General features: G+C 37.1%; 1 long non-coding RNA gene across 1 annotated transcript in view; it reads right to left on the minus strand.

Moving 5' to 3' along the window:
• The window catches only part of LOC134761482 (uncharacterized), an 88778-nt gene that overhangs the window by 60553 nt on the left and 12510 nt on the right, over positions 1 to 15715 (minus strand). The window lies entirely within an intron of this gene.

A 15715-nucleotide genomic window follows, 5' to 3' on the forward strand; every position in this document is an offset into this window, starting at 1 on the left:
CTACACCCCATGGAAAAGCCCTCAAAGTTTTGTAGTGATATTGAGAAAATTTATTTAATAAGTTGAATTCAATAAACAGTTCCTTTTCCCTTGTGCAGCCTAGTTACACACTCTTATTTTCTTTGTCCTTTCTCATAAGCTGTTAAGAGAAATTGTTGAGAAGCTGAGCAGACCAATACACTAGACCATGAGCCTTAGAGGCCATCAGCTAGCTTAGATAGATGGGCAATATCTGCTGTATTATTACACTACTTGGAAATGAGGAGGGTCATTGTAATGAGAAATATCCTTTGGACTGTTTTGAAACACGGCGATTGAGGGGGAGGAGAAAGGGGAGCTGTTGCTTAGCAGTTATCTATCTCTTTTGTCAATTATAGGGGCCCAGTATATCCACATTCCCAGTCCTGAGCACAACAGATTCTTCTCAAACAAGAAGAAAAGAGAAAGACCTGTGGGCAAACACTATTCTTTTTCTTTTTTAGCAGCTTTATTGAGGTATAATTGACAAAAATGTATATATTTAGGGTGTACAACATGATGATTTTATATACATACACACTGTGAAATATTTACCACAATCAAGTTAACGAACACATCAATCATGTCACATAAGAACCTTTTTTATTTTGTAGTGAGAACAGAAGATCTAGTCTCTTACAAATGTCAAATATACACTATATCATTATTAAGTATAGTCACCATACTGTACATCAGAGTCCCAGAATATGTTCATCTTATGAATGCAAGGTATTTGGGGGTAATACTTTATTACTTATCTCTGAAATTCTTCTATACTGGTAATAAAAGTAATTGTGAAGCCACCATCTCTAATAATCACTGGTTATCTGGTGATACATACAGCAGTTATTATGTAGAATAATATTATAACTTCTTGTCTAAATACTTTTAGTAAAAAATAATTAATAAATATCTGGGTAAAGGCAGCAAGTAATTCAGGGTCACACACATTTTTCCAATATTAAACAAAATAAAATTTAAAAAATTAACCAAAAAAAAGCAGCCAAAAATTTGCTAGTAGCAATCAAACCAGGAAAAATACCAAATTTTATGACAAATATTTCTAAAGGTGAAGCCAAGGAAAAAACTCGAAATGTTTCTACGTGGGCTTAAGCCACAGTAAGACCAACAGCCAGAAGCAATACCAATGAAAGAATGATAATAAAATCTTATGAATATATATCACTATTCTTTAATGTGGAGAAATGTGAGTCAATGAAATGAGTAGGAAATATTGGGAAATTAGAAAAATATTTAAGTATGAAACACCTACATGTCACTATAAGACCAGAGCAAAGCCAGAGAGGACAGTGAGGGTTTGCAGTTTTCTGGTCCCTTGCTGAACTGGGAGAATGGAAGGAGTCTACATCCATGGTGGGTGGAATGAGCCCCTGTGCAGGATTTTTAATGGGATTTTGGAAGGGAAAGCAGAGTTCATGTCCCTTTTGATGAGTCAACCAACTAGGCCCTTACACTCACCAATTCGTACACTGAAACTTCAAAAAAGTAAATAGACAGCAGTTCCTAGACCTGAAAGCATAGCTTGAGTGGGAAAAGACAAATCAATCCCATATAAGATTAGAAGGAAATGGAAGATAATTCACTTATACCATATTAGAGCTCATAAGTTCTGCATATTTTGCATAAGCAAGGTGAAAAAAAAGTCATGACAAATATGCAAATGTATTAAAGCAAAATGTTTTAAATGGGAGAAAGGGGAGAAAGGAAGGAAGGATGAAGGGAAGGAAAAAAAGATGCAGCAGGCATAACAAAATGGACTTAGTTTGGAAGAAAACAGACCAAGAAAAAGAAGCAGATTTCCCACAAGTGTTGAAGAAAAATGGAATAAAATTCATTCAATAAAACAGGCCTTAAAGATGAATTTTTTTTAAAAAGTTAGAATAATGTTAACATGGAAAGTGAAATAAAGAGATAAAACTGAGAACTAGACAAAACATTACAGAGTCACCAAGTTAACCATAAAGGGAAAGGAATGTAGTAATGGCAAAGAGAAAATCCTTGAGATAATTACTCTGAATTTAGAAAAAAAAAGGAGACAAGGAATAATCACAGAGTCGATGAAAAAGATGGAAGGCAGAAATGATACAACATAGGAATAATTGGTTTCCTTTAATTAGAGAACCATACTAATGGAACAGAAATAAGTTTACAGAAAACTTTTCCCCAAAGGACGGAAGAAATAAACTGTATATTGAAATGACATGTGGTATATAAGAAAAAAATTGATAAAGAAGAATTTACATGGAAACCTCACTTCAAATAAAATCTGAAGACCTTCAATTGCCTCAAAGCCCAAGGTGACACATGTGTCCATTGCCTCTGTGACTTCATCTCATATTTATTCTTGGCAGCACTCACTCTTCACTGGTCGTGCTTATCTTCCTTGCTGTCACTGAATACATCAGTGACAATAATGCCCATGGTCTTTGCATCTGCTCCACTTTATGCCTAGAAGGCTCCTCATCAGATACCCACATGCCTGGATTCTTTATTACCTTCCCAGTAAGACTTTCCTTGCCTGTTAAAATCGAAACACAGTATTCAGTCATTCTTATCCAACTTTCTCACTTGATTTTCTCCATAGCAATTATCTCCTTCTGATATATTATGTAATTTACTTTTTATTTTAGTTTCTGTTTCTCTCTACAATACAAGGTATGTACCCCCAAGGACAAGATTTTGCTTTTGTTTTTGTTTTGTTTTTACTGCTCTTAGTTCTAAAAAATGACTGACATATTATAGATAATTGATAAATATTTATTAAATAAATGATGCCTGTGGGTTATTACCTGCTAAAGAAGCAAGTCAGCCATCTCCAGTAAACAAGCAAGAATGAATCAATAAAGATAGTAAAGGCACCAGGACTAAGTCTGGCAGGCAGCGCTGTGCTGGAGCCAGTGTCCCTCGGCTCCTAGAGCCAACTCTGTGCATCTCTTCCCAACTCTGTGTTCAGTGACATCATACGGTAACCTGAAATCAGCCATCACAGCATTCATACCACAGAAATCAGCAAATGCTACAAGTTAGGGCACTTTTCCTAGAGAGCTGGCTATTCAACCTTTACTAGTATATGGCTGTGTAAATGAAGCAACTAAACATGGAATCAGAGGACTGAAATTTGAATCCCAGCTCTACTACATACTAGTTCTCTAATTTGGGAAGATCATTTCCCATGGCTGAGTGTCAGTTTTCTCGACTTTAAAGTGAGAGGGAGGAAACCCGCCATGAAGGTGGTCTGAGATATAACACATGGAAGGGACTTTGGAATCTCTAAGCTCTACTCACTTGGCCTCTCAACTCCACATAGCCCAGACACCGTTGAAAACCCTCACTGCCTATTCCCTGGATTATCTGGGCTATCAAGTAACGAGATTTATTTGTATTACATGGTTGGATACAGCTTCCAGTATTTTGTTAATGATTTTGAATTTTAGTCTGTAATTTTGTAGTTTAGCTACAAAATTCTGTAGATAAGACTTTTCTATCTTGTTTTGGAATCAAAGTAATACAAATTTCATTAAATAAATTGAGAAGTGTTCTCTAATTTTCTGTTCTCTGGGAGAGTTTTTATAAGACTGACTGAAATAATTTCCTTTTGGAATATTTGATAGAACTTGCTTGCTTCTGGACCTGGTGGTATTTTGAAAGCTATATTTCTATTGATTTGATTCATTTAAAGGTTACAAAGATACTAAAGGTTTTGTTTGTGTTGATTCAGCTTTGATAAGTTATATTTTCCCAAGAATGTGTATATTTTATCAAATATTCAAGGCCAATAAACATTCAAAATGTTTTCTCTTTTTTTGACTATATATTTTTTTAAATAGTACAGTCTACAGGAAATACCCATGATGTCTAAGGCGGGTAACCTGACTCTAATATTAACAAAATACTGCCTAGCATCGGGAAAATAACTCATGCCAAGTATCAAGAAGTCAGACTATTAGAAAACAAGAAGACAAGGTAGATAAAGTACAGTCAAAAACAAAAGGAATGTAACATAACAAAATCAAAATTGCTAAACAGGAAGAGAATATAAAATCTGTAGTTTCCATATTAAAAACAGAAATTATAAAAGTAAGTATGCATTACACTTTAAAATAAGGCATATATTTAATTTATTAGTAAAAATGAAGACAAGGGTGGGAAACATTATGGCTAAATTTATATTTTTAAATTGATTATGAAATTGGGCTTTTACATGGAATTATCAATTTGGTAGATGCTAAATAACTGTGTGCTTCACTGCTGCTCTTTTATTTGAACTGTTTGTAACCTCTCTCTTTTTCCACTGTGTTGGTGTTATTTTTTGTTTGTGAATCTTTTTCTTTGTGAGTCTCAATTTTTGATGTGCATATGGGGAGCTTATGCCGTTAAGTGGCCATAATAGCATCTCTGTGTGTGTGTGTATATATATATATACACACATACACACAGATATATATATACACATATACACACAGAATATATATATATATACATATATATATATATATATATCTCTTCATGGTAAATCTTTATCACTAAGAATGCTTTAGGGCATAAAGCCTATTTTGTCTGTTACTAAATAGCAATACTAGGTTTATTTTGATTGGTTTTGCCTGGTATATCTGTTCCCCATGCCTTGACTCCAACCTGCCTGTGTTTTAATGCACTGTCTGTTATAACACATAAACCTGGAATTTGTTTTTCCCTTCTCCTGCCATTTCAATTAATTAATATTTTTAAATTCAAGTTTTCTCTTTATTTTCCTGGAGTTTACACATTGTATTTCTATCATGTTAGTGGTTACCCTTAAATTGTTAACATTAGTAATTGATTTAACACAGCCTAAAGTTAATCATTATCTTCATTATCTTTTCACATAATGCAAGGACCTTAGAATAGCTTAAAACTAACCAGTCCCTCTTAAGTGTTATTGCTAGCTAGTGCACCATTTCGATCTTTTTAGAGTTCTAAGAGCAAGTATTATTATTATTGTTTGAAATAGTATTTGTTTAGATATAACCATGTGTTTACCATTTTCTTTGCTCCTTCTCCTTAGTGGATCTCCACCCTCCCTGCTGGATTCATTTTATTTGCTTATAGTACACTTTTTAAAAAGTGCATTGTATGTTATGGCATATTCTCTTGTTTTTGTTTCTCGTTTGAAAAGATCTATTTTTTGGTCTTCATTCTTGAATGATAGTTAAGTTAATGGCTATTTTCCCACAGCATTTTAGAGATATTAATTCACCACGGTCAATCTTCCATTGTTACTGTTGAGCAATCTACTGCCTGTTAAATTCCTTTGTGATTAATCTCCTTTCCTCTCTGACCCTTTTTGCAGTTTTCTCATGGTCAATATATGTAATTGCTCACTGTCATAAATGCCTTCCTGTGTAACTAGCCTAAAATGTTTTATGTGTTAGGAAGATGATTTTTTTCTTAGTCTTATGAAAACTATATTCTGTATGGTTATTTGCCATTCCTTTATTAATTGTTTCATTTAGTTAACATTTATGGAATATCCTCTACATTTATGGAGTTGTTCTAGGTACCAGAAATAGAGGCAAAGACAAAGCAAAGAAGGCCTGTGCTCTAATAGAGCTTATCTTCCACTTTTAATTAAGTCTCACCTCACTTTTCCATAGGCTTTAAAAATATTGGGTTAATTAGCAATTTTCCTTATGTGCTGGATTTTCCACCCCTAATAATTATTATCTTTCTTGTAAGCCTTCTTAACACCTACTTTGTAACCTTGAGTCTGCAAAAGTATATTAATGATAAGCAAGGCTCTAATGAGGACTTTGATGGTCTCAGAGTCAAAAGTTCTCTTTAATTTCAAATTTACAAAAAAAGCACACCAAGGTGGGATTTAGGATACTAGGACCCTTGTTCAAGCTTCGGTGGTTGAGCGGTTTTGAAAAAATTCCTAAACCATTCTGAGTTCTAATTTCCTAAATTCTAAAATGAAGAAGTAGTCTCAATAATTCTTCTAGTTCATCTAGTTCTACTGCTTTACTTTCCAAAGGAGTAGCAAGTAGACACCTTGGATAAGTCCTGAAATTTATCCTCTCCTATTCAGTTGTAAAGAGAAAGAGTGCTCTTTGCATAAGAGCATTTGTATCAGGAATGACTTCATTTGCGAGTACAGAAAATCCAGTTTCATGGATAAACAAATAGGAAGTTAGATTTATTATTTCATGTGATAATAAGTCTTAAATAGGTGAGTTCAGGATTAATATAGTTGCTTACATATGTCACAAGGGGCCCAGGCTCCTTCTACTTTTCTACTTTGTCATCATGAGCAAGAAGCATTTGTTCTCACTGTGGCAGGATGGCAGCCATGCCTCCAAGCCTTTCCTTTCCCTTTCAGGGAGCAGAAGAGACAAGGAGAAAAAGCTAAAGAGGCAAAGTGGGCCACAGCAACTGAGTCTATTCCTTTCTTAAAAAGCTTTCTTGGAAATTCTCCCACTGACTTCCATGAACAAATAATTATCCAGAATTGTGTCACATGGCTATTACTATCTATAAGTAGCCATGAAAATTTTACTATTTTAGTTTTCAGCATTTCTAACAAAGAAAGCTAACACATACTTAAATTGAAAAAGTCATTACCTGTCTTGCCTTTGTTAAAAAAAAAAAAAAAAAAAAAAACCATAAAGACTTAGATACAAGGAAGTGTGCTAGGAGAAAACATCAAAACATCTAATCATTATAAAAACAAACAAGACAAAATTCAATGATGGAAAGTAAGAATTAACTGAAAATGTGTGATTTTGAATGAAATTCGTGTTTCCTTCACCCTGCATTTTGATCATGTCACATGTTCTCTTGATACAAAAGCAAGATGCTTTCCATTACCTTTGTTCTATATACATACAGATGATCTTAAAGTGCAGAGACAGAGAGACAAAGGAAGAAGAGAGGTATTCAGTACAGAGTTGAATGTAGTTACTTTCTATGTTCTCAAGCCACCTTGACTTGATGATGATCACATAGCTTTTAATTATATACAATGGAATTCATGTTGTCAATCAACTGGGTTTATTCTGTGGACTGCTCTTTGCATAGAGGAGAGTGGCTTTAAACAAATTATCTTCTACCATTGTTTTATTTTCCCTCTGATATGAATCCTTTCTAGTGCACTTGGTTCTCAATGCTTAATGCTTAAGGTATACTATGAGTCTGACTGCTTAATGTTGCTTAATGCTTCAAATGTGGTACGATATAATGGAAATGATGTGAGGTTAATGATCACAAGACCTGGATTCAAGTGCTTCCTTTTATGAAGCTCACCAATCTTATCATCTGTCAAAACATTAAAGGAAACATTACTACCCACACCATGTGATTGTTGTAAGAGTCAATGAGAAAAAATAACCATCAAGTCCCACCTATTTGCATTTGTTTTTGTTGCATTTGCTTTTGGGTTCTTGGTCATGAAGTCTTTGCCAAAGCTAATGTCTAGAAGAGTTTTTCTGATGCTATCTTCTAAAATTTTTATGGTTTCAGATCCTAGATTTAAGTCTTTGATCCATCTTGCATTGATTTTTGTATAATGTGAGAGATGAGGATCCAGTTTCATTCTCTTACCTGTGGCTTGCCAATTAATCCCAGAACCATTTGTTGAATAGGGTGACCTTTCCCCACTTTATTTTTTGTTTGTTTTGTCAAAGATCAGTTTGCTATAAGTATTTTGGGTTTATTTCTAGGTTCTCTATTCTGTTTCACTAATTTAACTAAAGAGCTTCTGCACAGGAAAAGGAACAGTTGGCAGAGTAAACAGGCAGCCCACACAGGAGAAAATATTCACAATCTATATATCTGACAAAGGACTAATATTCAGAATCTGCAAAGAACTCAAACAAATCAGGAAGAGAAAAACAAACAATCCCATCAAAAAGTGGGCTAAGGACATAAACAGACAATTCTCAAAAGAAGATATACAAGTGGCCAAAAAACATATGAAAAAATGCTCAACATCACTAATGATCAGGGAAATGCAAATCAAAACCACAATGCAATACGACCTTTCTTCTGCAAGAATGGCCATAATCAAAATAAAAAAAAAATAGATGTTGGTATGGATATGGTAAAAAGGGAACACTTCAATGCTGCTGGTGGGAATGTCAACTAGTACTACCCCTATGGAAAACAGTGTGAAGATTCCTTAAAGAACTAAGAGTAGAACTTCCATTTGATCCAGCAATCCCACCACTGGATAGCTACCCAGAGGAACAGAAATCATTATACAAAAAGATACTTGCACATGCATGTTTACAGCAGCACAATTCACAATTGCAAAAATATGGACCCAGCCCAAATGCCCATCAATCAACGAGTGGATAAAGAAATTGTGATGTATGGAGGAGCCAAGATGGCCGAATAGGAACAGCTCCGGTCTACAGCTCCCAGCGCGAGCGACGCAGAAGACGGGTGATTTCTGCATTTCCATCTGAGGTACCGTGTTCATCTCACTAGGGAGTGCCAGACAGTGGGCGCAGGTCAGTGGGTGAGTGCACCGTGCACCAGCCGAAGCAGGGGCGAGGCATTGCCTCACTCGGGAAGCGCAAGGGGTCAGGGAGTTCCCTTTCCAGGGGTGCCACTCCCACCCGAATACTGTGCTTTTCCGACGGGCTTAGGAAACGGTGCCCCAGAAGACTATAGCCCGCACCTGGCTCAGAGGGTCCTACGCCCACGGAGTCTCGCTGATTGCTAGCACAGCAGTCTGAGATCAAACAGCAAGTCGGCAGCGAGGCTGGGGGGGGGCGCCCGCCATTGCCCAGGCTCGCTTAGGTAAACAAAGCAGCCTGGAAGTTTGAACTGGGTGGAGCGCACCACAGCTCAAGGAGGCACCACAGCTCAAGGAGCTCAAGGAGGCTCAGGTACTCCAACAGACCTGCAGCTGAGGGTCCTGTCTGTTAGAAGGAAAACTAACAGAAAGGACATCCACACCAAAAACCCATCTGTACATCACCATCATCAAAGACCAAAAGTAGTTAAAACCACAAAGATGGGGAAAAAACAGAGCAGAAAAACTGGAAACTCTAAAAAGCAGAGTACCTCTCCTCCTCCAAAGGAATGCAGTTCCTCACCAGCAACGGAACAAAGCTGGACGGAGAATACTTTGACGAGCTGAGAGAAGAAGGCTTCAGACGATCAAATTACTCCAAGCTACGGGAGGATATTCAAACCAAAGGCAAAGAAGTTGAAAACTTTCAAAAAAATTTAGAAGAATGTATAACTAGAATAACCAATACAGAGAAGTGCTTAAAGCAGCTGATGGAGCTGAAAACCAAGGCTCAAGAACTACGTGAAGAATGCAGAAGCCTCAGGAGCCGATGCGATCAAATGGAAGAAAGGGTATCAGCCCTGGAAGATGAAATGAATGAAATGAAGCAAGAAGGGAAGTTTAGAGAAAAAAGAATAAAAAGAAACGAGCAAAGCCTCCAAGAAATGTGGGACTATGTGAAAAGACCAAATCTACGTCTGATTGGTGTACCTGAAAGTGACGGGGAGAATGGAACCAAGTTGGAAAACACTCTGCAGGATATTATCCAGGAGAACTTCCCCAATCTAGCAAGGCAGGCCAACATTCAGATTCAGGAAATACAGAGAACGCCACAAAGATACTCCTCGAGAAGAGCAACTCCAAGACACATAATTGTCAGATTCACCAAAGTTGAAATGAAGGAAAAAATGTTAAGGGCAGCCAGAGAGAAAGGTCGGGTTACCATCAAAGGGAAGCCCATCAGACTAACAGCGGATCTCTCAGCAGAAACCCTACAAGCCAGAAGAGAGTGGGGGCCAATATTCAACATTCTTAAAGAAAAGAATTTTCAACCCAGAATTTCATATCCAGCCAAACTAAGCTTCATAAGTGAAGGAGAAATAAAATACTTTACAGACAAGCAAATGCTGAGAGATTTTTTCACCACCAGACCTGCCCTAAAAGAGCTCCTGAAGGAAGCGCTAAACATGGAAAGGCATAACTGGTACCAGCCACTGCAAAATCATACCGAAATGTAAAGACCATCGAGACTAGGAAGAGACTGCATCAACTAACGAGCAAAATAAGCAGCTAACATCATAATGACAGGACCAGATTCACACATAACAATATTAACTTTAAATGTAAATGTACTAAATGCTCCAATTAAAAGACACAGACTGGCAAATTGGATGAAGACTCAAGACCCATCAGTGTGCTGTATTCAGGAAACCCATCTCAAGTGCAGAGACACACATAGGCTCAAAATAAAAGGATGGAGGAGGATCTACCAAGCAAATGGAAAACAAAAAAAGGCAGGGGTTGCAATCCTAGTCTCTGATAAAACAGACTTTAAACCAACAAAGATCAAAAGAGACAAAGAAGGCCATTACATAATGGTAAAGGGATTAATTCAACAAGAAGAGCTAACTATCCTAAATATATATGCACCCAATACAGGAGCACCCAGATTCATAAAGCAAGTCCTGAGTGACCTACAAAGAGACTTAGACTCCCACACATTAATAATGGGAGACTTTAACACCCCACTGTCAACATTAGACAGATCAACGAGACAGAAAGTCAACAAGGATACCAAGGAATTGAACTCAGCTCTGCACCAAGTGGACCTAATAGACATCTACAGAACTCTCCACCCCAAATCAACAGAATATACATTTTTTTCAGCACCACACCACACCTATTCCAAAATTGACCATATACTTGGAAGTAAAGCTCTCCTCAATAAATGTAAAAGAACAGAAATTATAACAAACTATCTCTCAGATCACAGTGCAATCAAGCTAGAACTCAGGATTAAGAATCTCACTCAAAACCACTCAACTACGTGGAAACTGAACAACCTGCTCCTGAATGACTATTAGCTACATAACGAAATGAAGGCAGAAATAAAGATGTTCTTTGAAACCAACGAGAACAAAGACACAACATACCAGAATCTCTGGGATGCATTCAAAGCAGTGTGTAGAGGGAAATTTATAGCACTAAATGCCCACAAGAGAAAGCAGGAAAGATCCAAAATTGACACCCTAACATCACAATTAAAAGAACTAGAAAAGCAAGAGCAAACACACTCAAAAGCTAGCAGAAGGCAAGAAATAACTAAAATCACAGCAGAACTGAAGGAAATAGAGACACAAAAAACCCTTCAAAAAATAAATGAATCCAGGAGCTGGTTTTTTGAAAGGATCAACAAAATTGATAGACCACTAGCAAGACTGATAAAGAAAAAAAGAGAGAAGAATCAAATAGACGCAATAAAAAATGATAAAGGGGATATCACCACCGATCCCACAGAAATACAAACTACCATCAGAGAATATTACAAACACCTCTACGCAAATAAACTAGAAAATCTAGAAGAAATGGATAAATTCCTCAACACATACACCCTCCCAAGACTAAACCAGGAAGAAGTTGAATCTCTGAATAGACCAATAACAGGAGCTGAAATTGTGGCAATAATCAATAGCTTACCAACCAAAAAAAGTCCAGGACCAGATGGGTTCACAGCCGAATTCTACCAGAGGTACAAGGAGGAGCTGGTACCATTCCTTCTGAAACTATTCCAATCGATAGAAAAAGAGGGAATCCTCCCTAACTCATTTTATGAGGCCAGCATCATCCTGATACCAAAGCCTGGCAGAGATACAACAAGAAAAGAGAATTTTAGACCAATATCCTTGATGAACATTGATGCAAAAATCCTCAATAAAATACTGGCAAACAGAATCCAGCAGCACATCAAAAAGCTTATCCACCATGATCAAGTGGGCTTCATCCCTGGGATGCAAGGCTGGTTCAATATACGCAAATCAATAAATGTAATCCAGCATATAAACAGAACCAAAGACAAAAACCATATGATTATCTCAATAGATGCAGAAAAGGCCTTTGACAAAATTCAACAGCGCTTCATGCTAAAAACTCTCAATAAATTAGGTATTGATGGGACATATCTCAAAATAATAAGAGCTATTTATGACAAACCCGCAGCCAATATCATACTGAATGGGCAAAAACTGGAAGCATTCCCTTTGAAAACTGGCACAAGACAGGAATGCCCTCTCTCACCACTTCTATTCAACATAGTGTTGGAGGTTCTGGCCAGGGTAATTAGGCAAGAGGAGGAAATCAAGGGTATTCAATTAGGAAAAGAGGAAGTCAAATTGTCCCTGTTTGCAGATGACATGATAGTATATCTAGAAAACCCCATTGTCTCAGCCCAAAATCTCCTTAAGCTGATAAGCAACTTCAGCAAAGTCTCAGGATACAAAATCAATGTACAAAAATCACAAGCATTCTTATACATCAATAACAGACAAACAGAGAGCCAAATCATGAGTGAACTCCCATTCACAATTGCTTCAAAGAGAATAAAATACCTAGGAATCCAACTTACAAGGGATGTGAAGGACCTCTTCAAGGAGAACTACAAACCACTGCTCAAGGAAATAAAAGAGGATACAAACAAATGGAAGAACATTCCATGCTCATGGGTAGGAAGAATGAATATCATGAAAATGGCCATCCTTCCCAAGGTAATTTGCAGATTCAATGCCATCCCCATCAAGTTACCAATGACTTTCTTCACAGAATTGGAAAAAACTACTTTAAAGTTCATATGGAACCAAAAAAGAGCCCACATCGCCAAGTCAATCCTAAGCCAAAAGAACAAAGCTGGAGGCATCACTCTACCTGACTTCAAGCTATACTACAAGGCTACAGTAACCAAAACAGCATGGTACTGGTACCAAAACAGAGATATAGATCAATGGAACAGAACAGAGCTGTCAGAAATAATGCCACATATCTACAACTATCTGATCTTTGACAAACCTGAGAAAAACAAGAAATAGGGAAAGGATTCCCTATTTAATAAATGGTGCTGGGAAAACTGGCTAGCCATATGCAGAAAGCTGAAACTGGATCCCTTCCTTACACCTTATACAAAAATCAATTCAAGATGGATTAAAGACTTAAATGTTAGACCTAAAACCATAAAAACCCTAGAAAAAAACCTAGGCATTACCATTCAGGACATAGGCATGGGCAAGGACTTCATGTCTAAAACACCAAAAGCAATGGCAACAAAAGCCAAAATTGACAAATGGGATCTAATTAAACTAAAGAGCTTCTGCACAGCAAAGGAAACTACCATCAGAGTGAACAGGCAACCTACAAAATGGGAGAAAATTTTTGCAACCTACTCATCTGACAAAGGGCTAATATCCAGAATCTACAATGAACTCCAACAAATTTACAAGAAAAAAACAAACAACCCCATCAAAAAGTGGGCGAAGGACATGAACAGACACTTCTCAAAAGAAGACATTTATGCAGCCAAAAAACACATGAAAAAATGCTCACCATCACTGACCATCAGAGAAATGCAAATCAAAACCACAATGAGATACCATCTCACACCAGTTAGAGTGGCAATCATTAAAAAGTCAGGAAACAACAGGTGCTGAAGAGGATGTGGAGAAATAGGAACACTTTTACACTGTTGGTGGGACTGTAAACTAGTTCAACCATTGTGGAAGTCAGTGTGGCGATTCCTCAGGGATCTAGAACTAGAAATACCATTTGACCCAGCCATCCCATTACTGGGTATATACCCAAAGGACTATAAATCATGCTGCTATAAAGACACATGCACACGTATGTTTATTGCGGCATTATTCACAATAGCAAAGACTTGGAACCAACCCAAATGTCCAACAATGATAGACTGGATTAAGAAAATGTGGCACATATACACCATGGAATACTATGCAGCCATAAAAAATGATGAGTTCACGTCCTTTGTAGGGACATGGATGAAATTGGAAATCATCATTCTCAGTAAACTATCGCAAGAACAAAAAACCAAACACCGCATATTCTCACTCATAGGTGGGAATTGAACAATGAGAACACATGGACACAGGAAGGGGAACATCATACTTCGGGGACTGTTGTGGGGTGGGGGGAGGGGGGAGGGATAGCATTGGGAGATATACCTAATGCTAGATGATGAGTTGGTGGGTGCAGTGCACCAGCATGGCACATGTATACATATGTAACTTACCTGCACGTTGCGCACATGTACCATAGAGCCTAAAGTATAATAATAATAATAATAATAATAATTATTATTATTATTATAAAAAGAAAAAAAATTAAAAAAAAAAGAAATTGTGATGTATATATGCGATGGAATACTACTCAGCCATAAAATGGAATGATTTAATGGCATTTGCAGCAACCTGGATAAGATTGGAAACTATTATCCTAAGTGAAGTAACTTAAGAATGAAAAACCAAACATCCTAGATTCTGACTCATAAGTGGGAGCTAAGCTATGAGGATGCAAAGGCATAAGAATGATACAATGGACTTTGGAGACTCAGGGGAAAGGGCAGGAGGGGGATGAGGGATAAAAGACTACAAATGGGGTTCAGTGTATACTCCTTGGGTGGTGGGTGCACCAAAATACCACAAATCACTACTAAAGAACTTGCTCATCAATCTTTTCTATAATTATGGAACATTAACATTCAGCATTCTACAAACCTCATGGAGAAGTAGACAAATAAGTCATTATGTACTTTGTAGTATAATCATCATTAAAATAGAAATAATATGCAAGTGAAGCAGTAGTTATAATGATTATTTAAATCTGTGTAGAGGAGATAGGAAGGGCTGCTTAGAGAATATAATCCTTGCACCGAGACTCTTAAGAACATATAAGATCTTCTAGGGAGATAAGATGTGGGAGGGAATTCATGAAGAAGGGGAGGAGCCAAGAACTATTGAATGTGATGTATTAGAAGAGGTGTGATGGATAGAAGGCTGGACAAGAAAGCAAAGGCCACATCATAAAAAGCCTTAGTATATGCCTGATTAAGGAGGTACATTCTGTTGTGTAGGCTATAGGGAAGTTTGAAGAACTTTGAGCATGGCAAAGAACAAAGAGAGAGAGAGAGAGAGAGAAAAAGAAAGAAAGAGAAATAAAGAAAGCACCCCAATAACATTGTCCAGAATGGATTGGAAGGGACTGGAAGCCTGTGAGTAGGCTATTGCAATTATCCTACATGGAATGATAGATGATACCATGAATACCTGGGAGTGGGCAGGTGGGTTGTGGATTATTTGGGAAGTAAATTAACTGAACGTTTTGATCAATTTGATATGGAAGGGAGTGAAGAAACTCATTGAGACTCAGATTTTTGGCTGGTTATTATTCTCTGAGATAAGGAATTTAGAGGACAGAGTCAGAGTATCTTAAATGATTGAGAGTAAAATTCGAAGCAACTTGAGTTTGAGATACAGACAGTAGGAGATGGGGCTTTGGAGGATCTAATTAGTGATGCACAGATAGCCATTAGATATCCTGTAATTCACTCATTCAATATTCATTAAATATCTATGGGCCAGGCACCAGGCTGGCAGAGAGGATGTAAGATGATAGAATATACTTTCCTCAAGGATTTTGTTGTTCTACTGGAAAATAGTCATATACCACTGTAAGCTAAATGAAACCATGTAAATGTTAAGATAAATGTAAATAAAGAACAGGAGGGATAATACATTAATTTGGTTCTTAAAAGGAATGCCTAGAATGGAAGTTCATTGGTTTAAGAACATCAGCATGGAGGCAATTGATGAACCCATGGGCATTGCTGGGATTGCACAG

Source organism: Pongo abelii, chromosome 4, assembly GCF_028885655.2.
Source record: "Pongo abelii isolate AG06213 chromosome 4, NHGRI_mPonAbe1-v2.0_pri, whole genome shotgun sequence".
Taxonomy (NCBI): Eukaryota; Metazoa; Chordata; class Mammalia; order Primates; family Hominidae; genus Pongo; species Pongo abelii.